This window comes from Callithrix jacchus, chromosome 17, assembly GCF_049354715.1.
Source record: "Callithrix jacchus isolate 240 chromosome 17, calJac240_pri, whole genome shotgun sequence".
In the NCBI taxonomy this organism is placed as follows: domain Eukaryota; kingdom Metazoa; phylum Chordata; class Mammalia; order Primates; family Cebidae; genus Callithrix; species Callithrix jacchus.
The window spans coordinates 22,555,881-22,574,788 of NC_133518.1; the positions used below are offsets into that span (position 1 = coordinate 22,555,881).

Consider the following 18,908-nt stretch of genomic DNA (forward strand, 5'->3'; position numbering starts at 1 on the left):
CTGGCATTTAATTAGATCCATTTCGTCTATTTTGGCTTTTGTTGCATTTTTTTATTCTACTTTAGGTTTTGGGGTACATGTGCAGATCATACAGGGTTGTTGCATAGGGACATACATGACAAGATGGTTTGCTTCCTTCAACCCCTCGTCACCTATATCTGGCATTTTTTTCCTTGTTATTCCCCCCCAAACTCCCCACCCCCTACTGTCCCTCCCATAGCCCCGCACCAAAGACCCCAGTGTGTGATACATTTTTTACTACCTTTAGCCACTTTTCTATTGAATGTGAAAAGGAAGTGACATTTGTACATATTACTGGGTAAAAGACAAAACGAAAGATATAAACATACTATTATCAATTTTTTATTTAAAAATAAAATAAAAATAAAAATGGATAAAATAAAATACAAATGGAGAAATGTATCTGTACATTCATCCTCATTTTACTCCAACTATAACAGATATTATTCCTCATCTGTTGAAAAATTAATGTTGTTAATTAATCTTAATTACTTTTCTTGCATTTTCAAAATTAACTCTCAAATATCTGCATCACATCTGCATTAAAAAAAGATTCTACTTTAAATATTTCAGTGTGTATTGCTAGTTTTTCTTTTGATTTTGTATGTTTTATAAAAATAATCTTTTTAAAAGTCAGAATTCTTATAGATTCACAAATATAACTTGCTACAAAGATAATTGGGAGTTTTGTTGTCTGAAGTAACATACAAATAAAGAGATTATATACTGGTATCCTAGATATCATTCTGTCTCAGAATCTTACTTGCTTTTTGGCCAGCTAACTACATTTTTGCCATTTATTTTTATTATTTATAAAATTAAACTACAAATAAATTTAATAGCAGTATGGGACACCATATCATATTTAATAAGTATTTAGGAATAAAAAATTCATTGGCAAACAGATTTTTTAAAACAAAGAATTTTTATTAATTTTAAAATTATATTCCTTAGAATAGTAGTATGTATTTCTGTGTCTTTCTCCCTTTGTTTAATGAGGTTAAATATATCAAATAATTTCATGGGCCTCACTTTTTAAAAAATTTTAAGGAACTAGCACAGAGATTTGCAGTTTCACTCAATATTCATTTTTTTTTCTCTTTTCATTAGTGAGGGAAGAACAAATTATGCTGTTTGGTGCTACCTAGCTAGGAAAACACTTTTTGGTCCCTCTTGCAGGAAAGACTTAATGTGTAATTTAGTGCTACTCAGTGAGATGTGAGGGAAAATTATATGTAAAATTTCTCAATTACATTCTTCAGGAGAAGCTTTTTCTCCTCCTCCTTCAAAATTGCTAGTATGGGAAGGGGTGCTAATGGACCAGCCTTGGCCTTGCAGATGAAGATGATGAAGCAAGAAGGTAGAAGAAGACTGTGTACCTGTGTGACCTCTAGTAGTTCAGGTGCCCTATTCTGTGGGCCACCAATCAGCTTAAACTTTTGTCTAATTGAGAAAATGAGATTTTCTCTTATTTAAGGCCCTGTTGTTTGTTGTTTACCATGGCAAACAAATAAATAGCCTAGCTAATAAAGAATGTGCACTTTTAAAATATTCAAATATGAGACCTATAGATGTTGCAACATTGTAATTATTACATCCCCATTATTGAAGAACACAGTTTGTTAAAAATAAATGTTTCTTCACTCCCTTTACATAACTTGATGTTCAGATGCTTTGAAGCTTTTATCTTTTTCTTCAATACCTGCAGACATGGTCTCGTAAATATAATCTACCGCTTTTTTCTTGGTAATGTAGCAGAAATACAAAGATTATTTCCAAAACTTTCTTCCTGCTTCCCAGTCCAAACACAGGTCACTCTCTTCCGTCACCCTCTACCACATGGCTGTATTCACCATCAGGTACGGTAGCCACAAATTAAATTCAAAGTCTCAGGAAAGTTAGTATTTCAGATCTTTTATCCTGAGCTCTCTTTCTGAGGTCTCTCACCATTCCCCTCTACTTCCCAGTTTAAGGAAGCTATATTTACTATACCCACTAACAAACACGACTATGCATTCTCTTCTCCCAGGCAGGAACGGAAAACACCAAATCATTCTGTGGGTTCCTGATATATATAGCCAGTTTGAGTCCAGTCCTCCAAGAATAAAATTGACCATTTCAAAATGAGACAATGGCCAAAATAAGATCTTTCATTTAACTAACAAATTAGTGAGCTACAAGAAAACCAGAGCTTATATTAATCAATAACTTAATCTATTTTGCCTACATATATGGCTTGAAAATATCATATAATTGTCACTTTGACTTCTAGTTTAAGAAAACAGCAAGATTAAAAGGAACAACAAACTAAATAGGCTTGTTATAATATGTTTTATTGTGTTGTATCATTTTGTCTGAGAAAAGTTCCAGAAACAATCTCCTGGGTCAGAATTTCCCAAATTCTGTTCCCCATTCTGAGCCTCCAATAATTGAGAGGTGAGGTGCCAAGAACAGATGGTGGAGCAATAACTCACCTTCAGTCATTATTAACTATATTAACTAACACTCATATTTACAGCTTCAATAAATGAGTGCTATCTACTTTAGAATTATACTTTATTTGAAGAAAATGTTTAAGAAGCTTTTACTGAATAAAAAAATATTCTAAGATAAATAAAAATATTGAAATCATAAATTACTTGGCTTACCTGCAATTTATTTCTTTACATTTTGGCAATCAGTTAAGAAAAATAAAATTAATTAAATTTTTAGTAATTGTTTTCAATTTGTTGTCCCCTTTGAGTTCTTTAAACATGACATGCCAAACACTTCTCTCATAGTATGTAAGACACTATCATGCAAACTTTTGTTTCACCTCCCAGCTGAGAACTCCAGGATACCCAGATCCAAATAAAAATGACCTTAGAACTCATAGTCTTATTACTGTGTTTGCTATACCTTAGGTGCTCGATCATTTTTTATGAATCTTTTTTTTTTTTTTTTTTCACAGAGAACTGGGAGAAGTATCTCTGAAGCAAAATGCATTACTCAACTAACACATCAGCAGGTCAATTTAAACTGGATCACTTGTAATGCCCTTTATATTAGTCCAATAATTTTAGGGCACTTCAGGAATTTATCCAATGTTTCACCCTAAAAACCACAACAAATTGTTTTTTTTTTTCTCTTTGCTGTTGTTTTTGTTTGTTTATTTTATTTCCCCGTCTGTCTTTTTTCATCACTTGTTACTACAGGTGCATTTTGCACATGCATTTGGTACTTTTTGAGTTTGAATGATGTGTAAGATTTCCACATTGTTCTTGTAAGTTAAGTCATCAGCATGATCATTATATAAAATATAATTTTTTGTTAAACTAGTGTTTTGGAAAACTAATTGTGGTGGCTGTTTTTACTATAAAATTTTACTATACTGAGAGTATGTCAGTATTTGTGCAACTAAATAAAAGAAGGTTTTAGCAGACTATAAATGGGTATTATGTATTAAATCACTGGACTTCCCAAATAAATAGAGTTCATTAACATGCTATGTGTAGCTCTAACCAATGAATGATTTCATTTTAAAATAATGAGCTTTCTAAAAATGACCTTGTGACTAAGCCCATTATATTACTTCTAATGTGAATAAACACAAATATTATTTATTAACTGACATTTTACATTTGATTATATTACATTCTGCCATCACAAAATTATCTATGAACAGTGACTACTATAATCTCTGTTTCACTATATATGTTACAGATGTTACAGAATATTAAAAATAAGTATGATGCTGACTTTTCCATATGCAGAATTCGAATTATGTAACAAACATATCAATTTTGAAATAGAGCTTGAGGAAATTTCTGAATTTAGACTTACTTAATTTCTCTCAGCATCACGTACCCAATTTGTTGCAAATGAAATAACAATGACTTTATTGTAAGACTGTTTTAAAAATTGCATACAAAACATTTTATTTTTTGCTTGTCACTACAACACCTTCCACAAATGATGACACTTTATTCCTTCTTGACATTTATTTCTAGTGAAATAAAGCGAACTTACATAAATATGTACTTAAGAATAAAGTTTTTTTTAAATTCTAGTTATCCAAGAAGAAAGAAAGAGCATTCACCAAATATTTAACGAGACCTTTAATACAATATTGCCTCTACTGGGAATACAGTAGGAAATAAGGAGAGCAAGGTGCACCTTCTAAATGGGCAATGGCAAATTCAAGTAAATATAACTGTATAACAGTAAAACATAAAAAGGATTTTGACAGAAAGTATTTCTCAAAATGGGGCACATTTTATTTTGGAAAGGATTTCAGAGAGGACATAAAAGAAGATACAATTCTTTCAGCTAAGACTAAATGCTGAGAAGAAGCTTACCACATAAAGATGTGGAAGAAAATAAATTTTAGACAAGGGAAAGGACAATTGGAAATCTCCCAATATTAGAATAAGCTTATTCTTGTTTTGTAATTAGAAAATAGGCCCCTGTATCTTGATTTCAATAAGTATATTGTCAACAAGTTTGTGGGGGCCACATCACACTGTGTAGTAAGTGCTGTGGGGTTGGGGTTTGGTCCAAGAGAATAAGAGAGCTACGAGGTGCTATTTGCTTCTTTTTTCAAAGGAGATTGTTGCTATTGGGCAGAAAATAATTTTTGTAAGGGCGAGTGAAACCAAAAAAAAAAAATCATTTAGGAGGTTAATTCAAAGATCCTGAGAATCAAATCAATTTCAAAAGATAAAATCATTGGCATAAATAGACAATTAAACGATGAGGTGCTTATGTGTTTCATAAGTGAGATAATTGAGTTTTCTAGCTCATATATGAGAAGTGCCTCCCTCAAACCTTAGGACTTCAGGACATTGCCTTATATGAAAACACAAAGAAGCAAAACCAAAATATATAACTGTAAAAACAAGTTTTATAAACATATTGATAGCAAATACATAATATGCCAACTATAAAAACATTTTAAAAATCAATGGATTTATCAGTGAGCAAAAAGCATGTCTTGCTTTTATGTTTACAGAAAAATTAACATAAAATTTAGAGATGGACTTCTCTTTATTTTTGTAGAGACAAAGAGAAAATAACTGGTATACTTTGGATATTGTGATTGTAGGAAGACATCCCTGAGGAGAAGATATTTCAACTAATAACTGAGGAATTATAAAAAGCCATCAACAAAGTGCTTTCCAGAATATTTCTCAGATACAGTTATCTAGATGCCCAGGAAGAGTCAGAAAGCAGCAATTTGAAGGTAGGCAAAGGCTGGGCACCGTGGCTCACACCTGTAATCCCAGCACTTTGGGAGGCCAAGGCAGGCGGATCACGAGGTCAAGAGATCGAGACCATCCTGGCCAACATGGTGAAACCCCGTCTCTACTGAAAATACAAAAAAGTTAGCTGGGCGTCATCGCACCCTCCTGTGGTCTCAGCTACTTGGGAGGCTGAGGCAGAAGAATCGCTTGAACCCAGAAGGCAGAGGCTGCAGTGAGCCGAGATTGTGCCACTGCACTCCAGCCAGGTGACAGTGCAATACTCCGTCTCAAAAAAAAAAAAAAGAGGTAGGCAGAAATGTCAGAATTTCACTGTGGTCTGAATTATGGATCCCCCCCAAAAAAAAAATTGTAATTCTTGTCTGGACACCAAGAAATTGTTGTCATTTATCAACTTCAGTTGTTAGGAAAAGGGCTATTAACATAATTGCTGTTATTTTTGCAACAATGTGATGAACTACCAAAACAAGCTGAAATCCAGCCACATTCATTCTCTTGGTCTATAAATATTTGTTCCTGTCTAGCTGTAGATTATATATGTAATCTATTTAAAAGGTTATTTAAATGTTTTAGGTTCTCACGTCTTGCTTAGTTAACATATATTTAAATGAAAATAAATATTTTTATGAAGATGTCCAATTGGAAAATAAATTAACTATAATCAACTTCTGTAAATATTTTCCTTTCTCTTCAAATGTATAAAGGACCTCTGAGAGAGTCCCAGTTTTACATTTCAAAGTCTTTTGTCTTCTATTGTTTATTGTGTTGGGATGAAGTGGAGAATATTTGTTGGATAATTGATTATGAAACTTACCAAAACAATTAAAATTAACTCTCAAGTTTTCCTTGAAACATAATGTCATAAAGAACAATCTGGGCAAAACCCTGTTATCAAAGGTCTCTATGACCCAGAGCTTTTGGACTAATTTCTCCCACTAAAGAATTATATGGTTTTTTTAAAGAATATAAACCATTATATGAATATTATGAAGTATAACATGATTTACCTTGGGAGATTTGATAGAAATATAAATCTGTGAATTACAAATGATAATGTCTGAAAGTCTTTCACTGAAAACATTCAATCTTAATGATGTAACTAAGTAAGCATTCTGTAACAATGATGTTCAGAATGCAAAAATACAGAAAATGTAGGATATGATGGAAAAATATGAGTTTGAGCCCATACAGCTGAAATATGGATAATTCTTTGCTCATTTTCCATTATGCATTATTACAAAGAAGAATTTCTCTTTTACTCATCTATTTCCAGGTCTGGCAATAGCTATTTATTTTATTTTATTTATTTATTTTTTTATTTTAGGCATGAGGGTACATGTGAAGGTTTGTTGCATAAGTAAACTTGTATTACATGGGATTGTTGTACAGATTATTTTATCACCTAGATATTAGGCAAGCTCAGTACTCAATAATTATCTTTTCTGCTCCCCTCCCTCATCCCATTATCCACCCAGAATTAGACTCCAGTGTCTGTTGTTTCCTTCTTTTTGTTCAAAGGTTCTCATTATTTAGCTCCTACTTATAAGTGAGAATATGTGGTATGTGTTTTTCTGTTCCTGTATTAGTTGGCTAAGGATAATGGCATCCAGCTCCATTTTTGTTTCCACAAAAGACATGACTCATTTTCTATGGCTGCATAATGTTCCATGGTATATATGTACCACATTTTATTTACCAATTATTTACAGGTATTTAGGTTGATTCCATGTATTTGCTAATGTGAATATGCTGCAGTGAACATTCGTGTGCATGTGTCTTCATAACAGAATGATCTATATCCAGTAATGAGATTGCTAGGTCAAATGGTAGTTCACTTTTAGCTTTTGAAGAATTTCCATGTTTTCTACAATGTTTGAACTAATTTACACTCCCACCAATTGTGTACAAGTGTTCCCTTTTCTCCATAACATCTCCAGCATCTGTTATTTATTTATTTTACTTTTTAGTAATATCCATTCTGACTGGTATACGATTTTATCTCACTGTGGTTCTGATTTTCATTTCTGTAATGGTGAATGACATGGAGCTTTTTTCATGTGCTTGCTGTCCACATGTATGCTTTCTTATTAAAAGTGTTTATTCATGTTCTTTACCCACTTTTCAATGGGGTTGTTAGCTTTTCCTTCGTCATTCCATGACACTTGCCATCTTTCCTCTCTTCATAGCTATAAGACAATATTTTGGAAAAAGGCTTGCTGATAAATGCCACTTAGAGAATCTCTGACCCTTCATTATTACACATCATTGACTAAAATGTGGGGTAAAGCATCCTATTAAAAATGAAGTTAAGAAGTTTAGATAAACTTTAAAATTTATGCCCTATATCCTATTGTATGTCAATCTATTATAAAATATAAAATTTTTATTTTTTATTTTTATTATAAAAATAAAACAACATGATTCTAGATGGAATGTACCTCAAAATAATAAAAACTATGACAAACCCACAAGCAATATCATACCAAACAGGCAAAAACTGGAAGCACTCCCACTGAAATTTGTCACTAGACAAGTGTGGGAACGCTTCCATGTGAGAACCCCAAGTAGTGGCTCACACCATATGGTTGAGCTTGATCCCAGACATGGGTCCCCTGTTGGAGGTAGTCGAGCTATGTGGAAGAAGACCTGCAAGAAAGCTTATGTGATATACAAAAAATAACATGAGTTATTCCTCTATTATGCTGAGGTGATGGGAGGCACGGTGTCCACTTTTGGTTCTCACGGAGTCCACTTTTGGTTCTCACGGTGTCCACCTTTGGTTTCTTCTTAAAGTTATGACTTAAATCTTCAAAGCAAGCCGATAGTAAAAATTGCTTTGTTTATGTCTTTCTTGCACCTGGACCCTTGATGTGGTATTTACAATACTGCTTGTGACTTAATGATTTATAATGTAGCCTGTTATTTTCTTGTGAAACTCCTGCCCTAGATAAATAGTTTCTTTTAAACCTCTTCTTCTTCTTTTTTTTTTTTTTTTTTTTGAGACACAGTTTCGCTTGTTACCCCGGCTGGAGTGCAATGGCGCAATCTCAGCTCACTGCAACCTCCGCTTCCTGGGTTCAGGCAATTCTCCTGCCTCAGCCTCCTGAGTAGCTGGGATTACAGGCATGCGCCACCATGCCCTGCCAATTTTTTTGTATTTTTAGTAGAGATGGGGTTTCACCATGTTGACCAGGATGGTCTTGATCTCTTGATCTCATGATCCACCCACCTCGGCCTCCCAAAGTGCTGGGATTACAGGCGTGAGCCACCATGCGCAGCCAGTTTCTTTTAAACTTCTAAATTTAGATATTGTGCCTGGACTCTTGTGACTGATAATTGTACCCCCTGCTTTAACCTGATTATGTATCTCCCTGTTTCCAGCATATTTATCCAAAATATGGTGACCTGTGATTGTAAAACTTTCTGTTCCCCTTTATCTCACGAAACACTGATCCCATGACATAAACACTTCTACTTGTAATGTATATAACCAGACCTTGAGTTCAATAAAGCTGTTGGTGAAGCATCTGACTTCTCAACCCTCCAGACCCCGTCTGCTCTTTCTTCTTCTCTTCTGCACACCCCCCTTTCCACATTGGGACTCTCTTGCTGGCCAAGAGCCCCCCAGCAGATGTGCTGGCCCCCACAGACAAGGATGCACTTCCTCTCCACTCCTATTCAATATAGTATGGGAAGTTCTAGCCAGAGCAATCAGGCAAGGAAAAAGAAATAAAGCCCATTCAATTAGAAAAAGAGGAAGTCAAATTGTCTCTATTTGCAGACAACATCATGGTACATTTAGAAGACCCCCAACATCTCAGCCCAAAATCTCCTTAAACTGATAGACAGCTTCAGCAAAGTCTCCAGATACAAAATCAATGTGCAGAACTCACAAGCATTCCTATAACCCAGTAACAGAGTAACAGAGAGCCAAATCAAGAGTGAACTCCCATTCACAATTGCTACAAAGAGAATAAAATACCTAGGAATACAACTGACAAAGGATGTAAAGGACCTCTTCAAGGAGAGATGCAAAACACTGCTCAATGAAACAAGAGAGGACAAAAATGGATGGAAATACTCCATTCTCATGGTTAGGAAAATGGCCATACTGCCCAAAGTAATTTATAGATCCAATGCTATCTCAATCAAGCTACCATTGATCTTCTTCAGAGAACTGAAAAAAAAAAAAACACTTTTAACTTAATGTGGAACCAAAAGAGAGCCTAACTAAATAAGACAATCTTAAGCAAAGAGAACAAAGCTAGAGACATCATGCTACCTGACTTCAAACTATACTATAAGGCTACAGTGATCAAAACAGCATGGTACTGATACCAAAAGAGATGTGTAGACCAATGGAACAGAACAGAGGCCTTGGAAGCAATGTCATGCATCTACAACCATCTGATCTTTGACAAACCTGACAAAAGCAAACAATAAATGGTGTTGAGAAAACTGGCTAGCCATGTGCATAAAGCAGAAACTGAACCCCTTCCTGACACCTTACATTAAAATTAACTACAGATGGACTAAAGACTTAAACATAAGACCTTATGCCATAAAAACCCTAGAAGAAAACCTAGGCAAAACCATTCAGGACATAGACATAGGCAAGTACTTCATGATTAAAGCACCAAAAGCAATGGCAATAAAAGCCAAAATAGACAAATGTGACCTAATTAAGCTCCAGAACTTCTGTACAGCAAAAGAAACAATCATTAGAGTGAACCAGTAACCAACAGAATAGGAAAAAACTTTTTCAGTCTATCCATTTGACAAAGGGCTAATTTCGAGAATCTACAAAGAACTAAAACAGGTTTACAAAAAAACAAAAACAAAAACAAAAACAAACAAAACAAAACAAAAAAAATCATTCAAAAGTAGGAGAAGGATATAAACAGATACTTTTCAAAAGAAGACATATATGAGGCCAAGAAACATGAAAAAATGCTTATCATCACCGGTAATTAGAGAAATGCAAATCAAAACCACATCGAGATACCGTCTCATGCCAGTTAGAATGGCAATCATTAAGAAGTCTTAAGACAAGGGCCGGGCGTGGTGGTTCACGCCTGTAATCCCAGCACTTTGGGAGGCCGAGGCGGGTGGATCATGAGGTCAAGAGATCGAGACTATCCTGGTCAACATGGTGAAATCCCATTTCTACTAAAAATACAAAAAATTAGCTGGGCATGGTGGCGTATGCCTGTAATCCCAGCTACTCAGGAGGCTGAGGCAGGAGAATCGCCTGAACCCAAAGGTGGAGGTTGGCACCATTGCACTCCAGCCAGGGTTACAAGAGTGAAACTCCATCTCAAAAAAAAGAAAGAAATCTGAAGACAATAGATGCTGGAGAGGATGTGAAGAAATGTGAACACTTTTACACTGTTGGTGGGAGTGTAAATTAGTTCAACCATTGTGGAATGCAGTGTGGCAATTCCTCAAGCATCTAGAAATAGAAACACCATTTGACCCAGCAATCACATTACTGGGTATATACCCAAAGGATATACATTCATTGTGGCACTGTTTACAATAGCAAAGATCTGGAACCAATCCAAATGCCCATCAATTATAGATTGGACAAAGAAATGTGGCACATATATACCATGGAATACTATGTAGCTATAAAAAATGATGAGTTCATGTCCTTTGCAGGAACATAGAGGAGTCTGGAAACCATAATTCTCAGCAAACTGATGCAAGAACAGAAAACCAAACACCACATGTTCTCACTCACAGGCAGGTGCTGAACGATGATAACACATGGACACAGGAAGGGAACATCACACACTGGTGTATGTTGTGGGGTGAGGGACTAGGGAAGGAACAGAGGTGATGGGGAGGTTGGAGAGGGATAACACTGGGAGAAATGCCTTATGTACGTGACTGGGGGATGGAGACAGCAAACCATGGCATTCGTGTACCTATGCATCAATCCTGCAAGATCTGTACATGTACTCCAGAACTTAGAGTACAATTTAAAAAAAAAGAAAAATTTAATGTTAAGTGTATCAGTGACACAGAAATGAGGCAAGATTGTTTAAATATGTTACAAATAATGTTAAATAATCATACTCTCTGAATTTAAATTCTTTATCGCCCTATATATATTGTGTCTCAACACTTGACCTCATATCCGCAATCCTTAGTGAACCCATCTAAGATCCATCTATCATCCTAAAATAAAGGTTTGAAGCTGTTCTTTTATGCTTAACACATAGCCTCAGGTTTCATGAATAAAGAGGGACGGGCTAGCTCCTTTCTGTTCTACAGCATTCGTTCTGATCATGCCCAAAAAGAAATAGCTGCAAGCAGCCTGATTTTTATTTAACATCTTGACCTTTTGCAAGCTATTTCTAAAATATATTACTAATATTTAGTTCTTGGTTGTATTACCAATATTTGAAGGAACTATAGTTATTATTATTCACTTTTCATTTGAAACTACAAAAGCAATATAACAAAAAGTTGCAATATGAAATCCGTTATTAAATAGCTTTTAACATAATAGATTATTTACTACAAAACAGCAAAATCTAGTTACTGATAGTTTCCCACTAGAATGGCATTTTTTTTCTTTTTACTACATTTTAGGTGAACTTTATTTGTTTTAATCTCAATTTTATTGTGCATTTCTGTAAGTACTAAAAATACCAGCAGAGTCAGCAGCAATTTGCTACTTAACAAAGCTCCAAGTAACACTGTAGTATGACACTTGCTAGTAGTGCTGTGTTTTATCCGGAAGAGATTAGGAGGAGGTGCCAAAATCCAATTATGAAGTGGTAGAATTTCAGCACTTAATTCCCAAGTGCTACTATCAACATAAATTCACTGGTTGTGTGTTTCCATAACTGTCTGCCAGGCACTGAAACTGTGACATAGCATCTCTCTTGTGACTTCACGGGCTCAATTAGCTCCAAATGATTATGTATAAAATTTCCACTTATTAGTTAAAGGTGTCAACTTTGGCTATATGAATTCCCTGTTTTAAAATTAGCATAATTTTCTCACCTATAGCGTGCATTTTCTACACATAAAAAGTTATCTGTCATTGCACTTTATCAGCCTGCCGAATAGTGTCAGAAAGATGATATGTAACTTACTTTTTGGCTCCTCTCTGAAACAAATTTAAGATTTTTTAAAATCTTAAGCCAAAGCACCAAAGCTACCTAAGAATTCCTATACTCACCCAGAGTTAGTTAAATGTTCCAGTGCTACCAAAATTATTCTAAATTTTAACACGTTTTTTCAATATGAATCTTCTATGAGACCCAGTGATGAACTTACCATGTTATCTCAAGTTAAATAGTGACTGGTTGGCATAAACTGCCCAATTTTCCACCCCTATATTTTAAAATGTTCCTAAAACTATACATATTATTGACTGTTCCCTAATCTTGTCAGATGAAAAGTGATAATTTCTTCTCTTCCAAGGCTAATACAACACCCCTTATCTACTCACAGTGCTATTTGTTTTGCATTCGCAGGAAAACTTCCACAATAGTTAGTCTCTATCAATGAATTCTTCTAATTCATCTTTAATTCCCTGGGCAATTTTCATTCTAAATCAACATAGTTTTTGGATTTTTTTGTAGTATTAAACAGCTACACCGTATTTTATTATTTTAATAATGATAATAAAATAAAAATTATGATGACTAGCAAGTAATTATCCTCAATCTCTATTCCTTCTCCCTTTTTGTTATTACATATTCGATAGTCACATTTCTTCCAAAATTCCACTTACTACCAGTGTTTTTTAATTGTTAACAAATTATTTTTGCTGCACTCCAGTGAGTTCTGCCCAGTTCAAACTTCCTGATGGCTTCATTTATGCTGTGAGGGGATAACCACCTACTCAATCCTTAGTAATGGCTGATACCCTTTCCCCATCAAGCTCAAGCATCCCAGGTTGACTTGAGACTGCTGTGCTGGCAGCCAGAATTTCAAGCCAGTGGATCTCAGCTCACTGGGCTACGTGGGGGTGGTATCTGCTGAGCTAGACCACTTGCTACCCTGGCTTCAGCCCCCTTGCCAGGGGAGTGAATAGTTCTGTCTCAATGGCATTCCAGGTGTCACTGAGATATGAAGAAAAAAAAAAAAAAACCTACTGTAGATAGCTTGGCGACTGCCCAAATGGCCACCAAATTTTGTGCTTGAGGCCTAGGGCCCTGATTCGGCTTATCCTCCTGGACTGCACCCACTGTCTAACCAGTCCTAATGAGATGAGCCAAGTACCTCAATTGAAAATGCAGAAATTACCCACTTTCTGTGTTAATCTCACTGGGAGCTTCAGTCAAGAGCTGTTCCTATTTGGCCATCTTGCCAGCCAGCTGCTGTAGCCACACAGCCTCTCTAGATTCCTGCTCTCTGACTTCTCTGGGCAGTGAATGTCTGAAAGAAAGGCAGCCGTAGCCCCAGTCAGTGGCTTATAGATAAAACTCTCATTTCCCATGGACAAGACACCTGGGAGAAGGAGTGACTGTGGGCATAGCTTCAGCATATTTAAACATCCCTGCTCACTGGCTCTGATGAGAGAAGTGGATGTCCCAGCACATTGCTGAAACTCTACCAAAAGACAGTCTGCCTCCTCCAGTGGATTGCTGAACCCTGTCGTCCAGATGGAGAGACATCTCCCAGCAGGGTTCCACAGACAACCCATACAGGAGTGCTCTGTCCAGTTCCCCTTTGGGATGAAGCATCCAGAGAAAGGAACAGGCAGCAATCTTTGCTGTTCTGCAGCCTCTGCTGGTGATACCCAGGCAAACAGGTTCTGGAGTGGATCTCCAGCAAACTTGAGCAGATCTGCAGCAGAGGGGCCTGATTCTTAGGAGAAAAACTAACAAACAGAAAGGAATAGAGTCAAGATCAAGAAAAAGAACGTCCACACAAAAATTTCCATGCAAAAATCACCAACATCAAAGACTAAAGGTAGATAAATCCACAGAGATGAGAAAAAAAGTGCAAAAAGGCAGAAAATTCCAAAAACCAGAGTGCCTCTTCTCTTTCAAAGGATCACATTTCCTTGCCAGCAAGGGAACAAAACTGGACAGAGAATGAATTTGATGAATTGACAGATGTAGGAATCAGAAGGTGAATAATAACAAATAGCTCCTCAGAGCTAAAGGAGCATGTTCTAAGACAATGCAAGGAAGCTACAAACCCTGAAAAAAAGGCTAGAAGAACTAACTGTAATAACTAGCTTAAAGGAGAATATAAATGACCTGAGGGAGCTGAAAATCACAGCACAAGAACTTCATGAAGCATACACAAGTATCAGTAGCCAAATAAATCACGGGGAAGAAAGGATATCAGAGACTGAAGATCAACATAATGAAATGAAGCATGAAGACAAGATTAGAGAAAAAAAAATAAAAAGGAACCAACAAAGCCTCCAAGAAATATGAAACAATGTGAAAAGACCAAATCTAAGTTTGATTTGCGTACCTGAAAGTAGAATGAAACAATGTTGAAAAATACTTTTCAGGATATTTTCCAGGAGAACATCCCCAATATAGCAAGAGAGGCAAACATTCAAATTCAGGGAAAAAACAGATCACCACAAAGATACTCCTCAAGAAGAGCAACCCAAAGACACATACTTATCAGATTTACCAAGGTTGAAATGAACAGGAAAATGTTAAGTGAAGCCACAGAGATAGGTCAGGTTACCCACAAAGGGAAACACATCAGAATAACAGCAGGTTTTGGTGCAGAAACCCTACAGGGCAGAAGAGAGTGGAAACCAATATTCAACCTTAAATAAAAGAATTTACTTTTTTCCCCCTTGGCTTATTATTTATTTATTTATTTATCTATCATACTTTAGGTTCTGGGGCACATGTGCAGTTCATGGAGGATTGTTGCATAGATACACACATGGCAATGTGGTTTGCTGCCTCCATCCCCCCCATCACCTACATCTGTCATTTCTCCCCATGTTATCCCTCCCTGACCTCCCCAACTCCCCAATGTCCCTCCTATGCTCCACCAACAAAATCCCTGTGTTCATGTGTTCTCATTGCTCATCACCTACCTATGAGTGAGAACATGCGGTGTTTGATTTCCTGTTCTTGTATCAGTTTGCTGAGAATGATGGTTTCCAGATTCATCCATGTCCCCACAAAGGACACAAACTCAACATTTTTTATGGCTGCATAGTATTCCATGGTCTATATGTGCCACATTTTCCTTGTCCAGTCTATTGTCGATGGGCATTTGGGTTGCTTCCAGGTCTTTGCTATTGTAAACCGTGCCACTATGAACATACGTGTGCATATGTCTTTATAATAGAATGATTTATAACACTTTGGGTATATACTGAGTAATGGGATTGCTGGGTCAAATGGCGTTTTTATTTCTAGGTCCTAGAGGAATCGCCACACTGTCTTCCACAATGGTTGAACTAGTTTACACTCCCACCAACAGCGTAAAAGTGTTCCTATTTCTCCACATCCTCTCCAGCATCTGTTGTCTCCTGATTTTTTTTTCTTTTTGAGACAGAATTTCACTCTTGTTACCCAGGCTGGAGTGCAATGGCACAATCTCGGCTCACTGCAACCTCTGCCTCCTGGGTTCAGGCAATTCTTCTGCCTCAGCCTCCTGAGTAGCTAAGATTACAGGCATGCGCCACCATGCCTGCCTCGGCCTCCCAAAGTGCTGGGATTACAGGCTTGAGCCACCGTGCTCGGCTGTCTCCTGATTTTTTAATGATCGCCATTCTAACTGACATGAGAAGGGTATCTCAATGTGGTTTTGATTTGCATTTCTCTAATAATCAATGATGACGAGCATTTTTTTCATATGGTTTTTGGCCTAATAGATGTCTTCTTTTGAAAAGTGTCTGTTCATATCCTTCTCCCACTTTTGGATGGATTTGTTTGTTTTTTTCTTGTAAATCTGTTTTAGTTCCTTATAGATTCTGGATATTAGCCCTTTGTCAGATGGGTATATTGCAAAGCCTTTTTTCCCATTCCGTTCGTTGCCAGTTTACTGTAATGATTGTTTCTTTTGCTATACAGAAGCTCTGGGGTTTAATTAGGTCCCATTTGTCTATTTTGGCTTTTGTTGCCATTGCTTTTGCTGTTTTAGTCATGAAGCACTTGCATAGGTAGACAGTTCTCAAAAGCATGAGTAGACAATTCTCAAAAGAAGATATACAAACATAGGCAAATGGTTTTGCATATGTTTTCTTCTAGGGTTTTTATGATGTTAGGTGTTATGTTTAAGTCTTTAATCCATCTGGAGTTAATTTTAGTGTAAGGTGTCAGGAAGGGGTCTAGTTTCTTCTTTCTGCACACTGCTAGCCAGTTTTCCCAACAGCCTTTGCTAAACAGGAACTCCTTTCCCTATTGCTTGTTTTGGTCAGGTTTGTCAAAGATCTGATGGTTGTAGATGTGTGGCATTGCCCTCAGGTCCTCTGTTCTGTTCCATGGGTTACATCTCTGTTTTGGTATCAGTACCATGCTGTTTTGATTACTGTAGCCTTGTAGTATAGTTTGAAATCAGGTAACCTGATGCCTCCACCTTTGTTTGTTTTGCTTAGGATTGTCTTGGCTATGCAGGCTCTCTTTTGGTTCCATATGAACTTTAAGTTGGTTTTTTTTTTCCAGTCCTGTGAAAAAGGCCATTGGTAGCTTGATGGGGATAATGTTGAATCTATAAATTACTTTGGGCAGTATGGCCATTTTCATGAAATTGATTCTTCCTAACCATTCAAAGCAGGATTGCATATTCAGTCAAACCAAGCTTCATAAGTGAAGAAGAAACAAATTCTTTTACAAACAAGCAAATGCTGAGAGATTTTGTCACCACCAGACCTGACTTACTAGAGCTCCTGAAGGAAGCACTAAATATCAAAAGAAATAGCTGGTACCACCTTGCTCCTTCGAGAATGGTCATAATTGAAAAATCATAAAACAATAAATGTTGGTGTGAATATGGTATAAGGAAAACATCTTTACACTTTTGGTGATAATGTAAACCAGTACAACTATTATGAAAAGATGTATGAAAGTTTCCTAAAGAACTAAAAGTAGAATTACTATTTGATACAGCAATCCCACTACTGGGTATCTACCTAGAGGTACAAAAGTAATGGTATGTAAAAGACACTTGCACACATGTTTATAGCACAACACTATGTATCTGCAGAAATGTGGAACTAGCAAAAAGTGAATTTAAAAAATATGGCATACATATACAATATATATAGACACCATGAAATACTATTAAGCTATAATAAGGAATGATTGTAGCTACACATTTGATAAGACCTAGGGAACAATAAAACATATTATTTGTATTAAAAACCTCTTTAAAAACTGGATGCAAAATAAAAATATTTAAGGATGGTTTAAAAATTTGCCAAGAACCTAGAGAAATTTTGAAATCATTTCATAAATAGATATACACATAGTAGAAAAGTTACCAAAACAAAAAGAAAGTTTAATAACTCTAAATAGTTTTTAATTTATTTATATTCTTAGTGATAATAGAATTTGTTGTTTATGCTTATATAGCTCTATAAACACAAAAATATACATAGGAAAAAGAAGAGGAAAATAACAGCGTTAATTAAAAAAAATCTTAAAATTACTTACTGGTACATAGTAGGTCCCTAAGTATTTGCTAGAAAATCTAGGGCTCAAAGTTGAGAAGAAATAATAGAAAACGTCTGCCTTCTCCTAAATACAAAATAGGACAAAAGTTCATTGGCTTTCACATGTATGACTGTTGGGAAATCCAGAAAGAAATAAATAAAAATTCTTGAAAAGTGATTATTTTTTTCAGGCTCAAGTAAAAACCTGAAAGGGCTCTTGAGAACCTTGTGAGAATTTAAGTTCATATATACGGTATTTTCAAATATTACAGAGAATCTCAAGGATTGAAAAAAAATTGAGCTTATTTATTCAATGTTTTATTCAATTCTGAAGTTCTTTTATTTCTCTGATTAAATAATCAAAGTTAATAATTATCTGTAGAACTGTTATACAATCTCTAACATAAAATTTCTTTTGGTAGGTAAGATGATTTTAAGTTTTTGAAGTACATCTGTTGTGTAAACACTATGAGCTAACAGTGGGAACACTTTTGTCATTTAGTGAAGTGAGTAATTCACAGCAAGATGTCAATGTTTTTATGAGAGACTAGTTCTGTGAGTAATTACTGTCTGGCTATAATATCTTGAAAATATGAAATGTGTCATACATACCCAACTTGCAAATTTTATATTCATTTACAGAATCACTTAAACATTTTCAGCTCATACTACAACAGATATCAGAGACAAAATAATATACAGAAAGACGTTAAATAAAAAGTCTTTCATAACCTTTTCAAATGTCAAGTTCACTTGGACATGCTTAAGAAATTGTATTATTTTGTTAGTGAAATTGATCAGAGCAGCTCTATGTTGAATTAATAGATTTCAACCTATACAGCTACTTCCCTAAATAATATTTTGTTTGTATTTATGTAAAAGTATCTCCAATAATTTATAATGTACTAAATATATTTTGTAATAACACGGAATGAACTCTTTAGAAATTGTTCATTTACTAATTGCTTTACGTTACCATTAAATGGCTAGAAATATCTAATCAACATTATTCAAAGCATTTTTCCTAAAACAAGTAACAT

General features: G+C 35.6%; 1 non-coding gene across 1 annotated transcript; it reads left to right on the forward strand.

Moving 5' to 3' along the window:
• The first annotated feature begins 4,757 nt into the window (after positions 1–4,757).
• LOC118149071 (small nucleolar RNA U13) lies at positions 4,758–4,859 on the forward strand. Its single transcript, XR_004736235.1, has one exon. It is a non-coding gene; the product is annotated as a small nucleolar RNA U13 (small nucleolar RNA).
• The last annotated feature ends 14,049 nt before the right edge of the window (positions 4,860–18,908 follow it).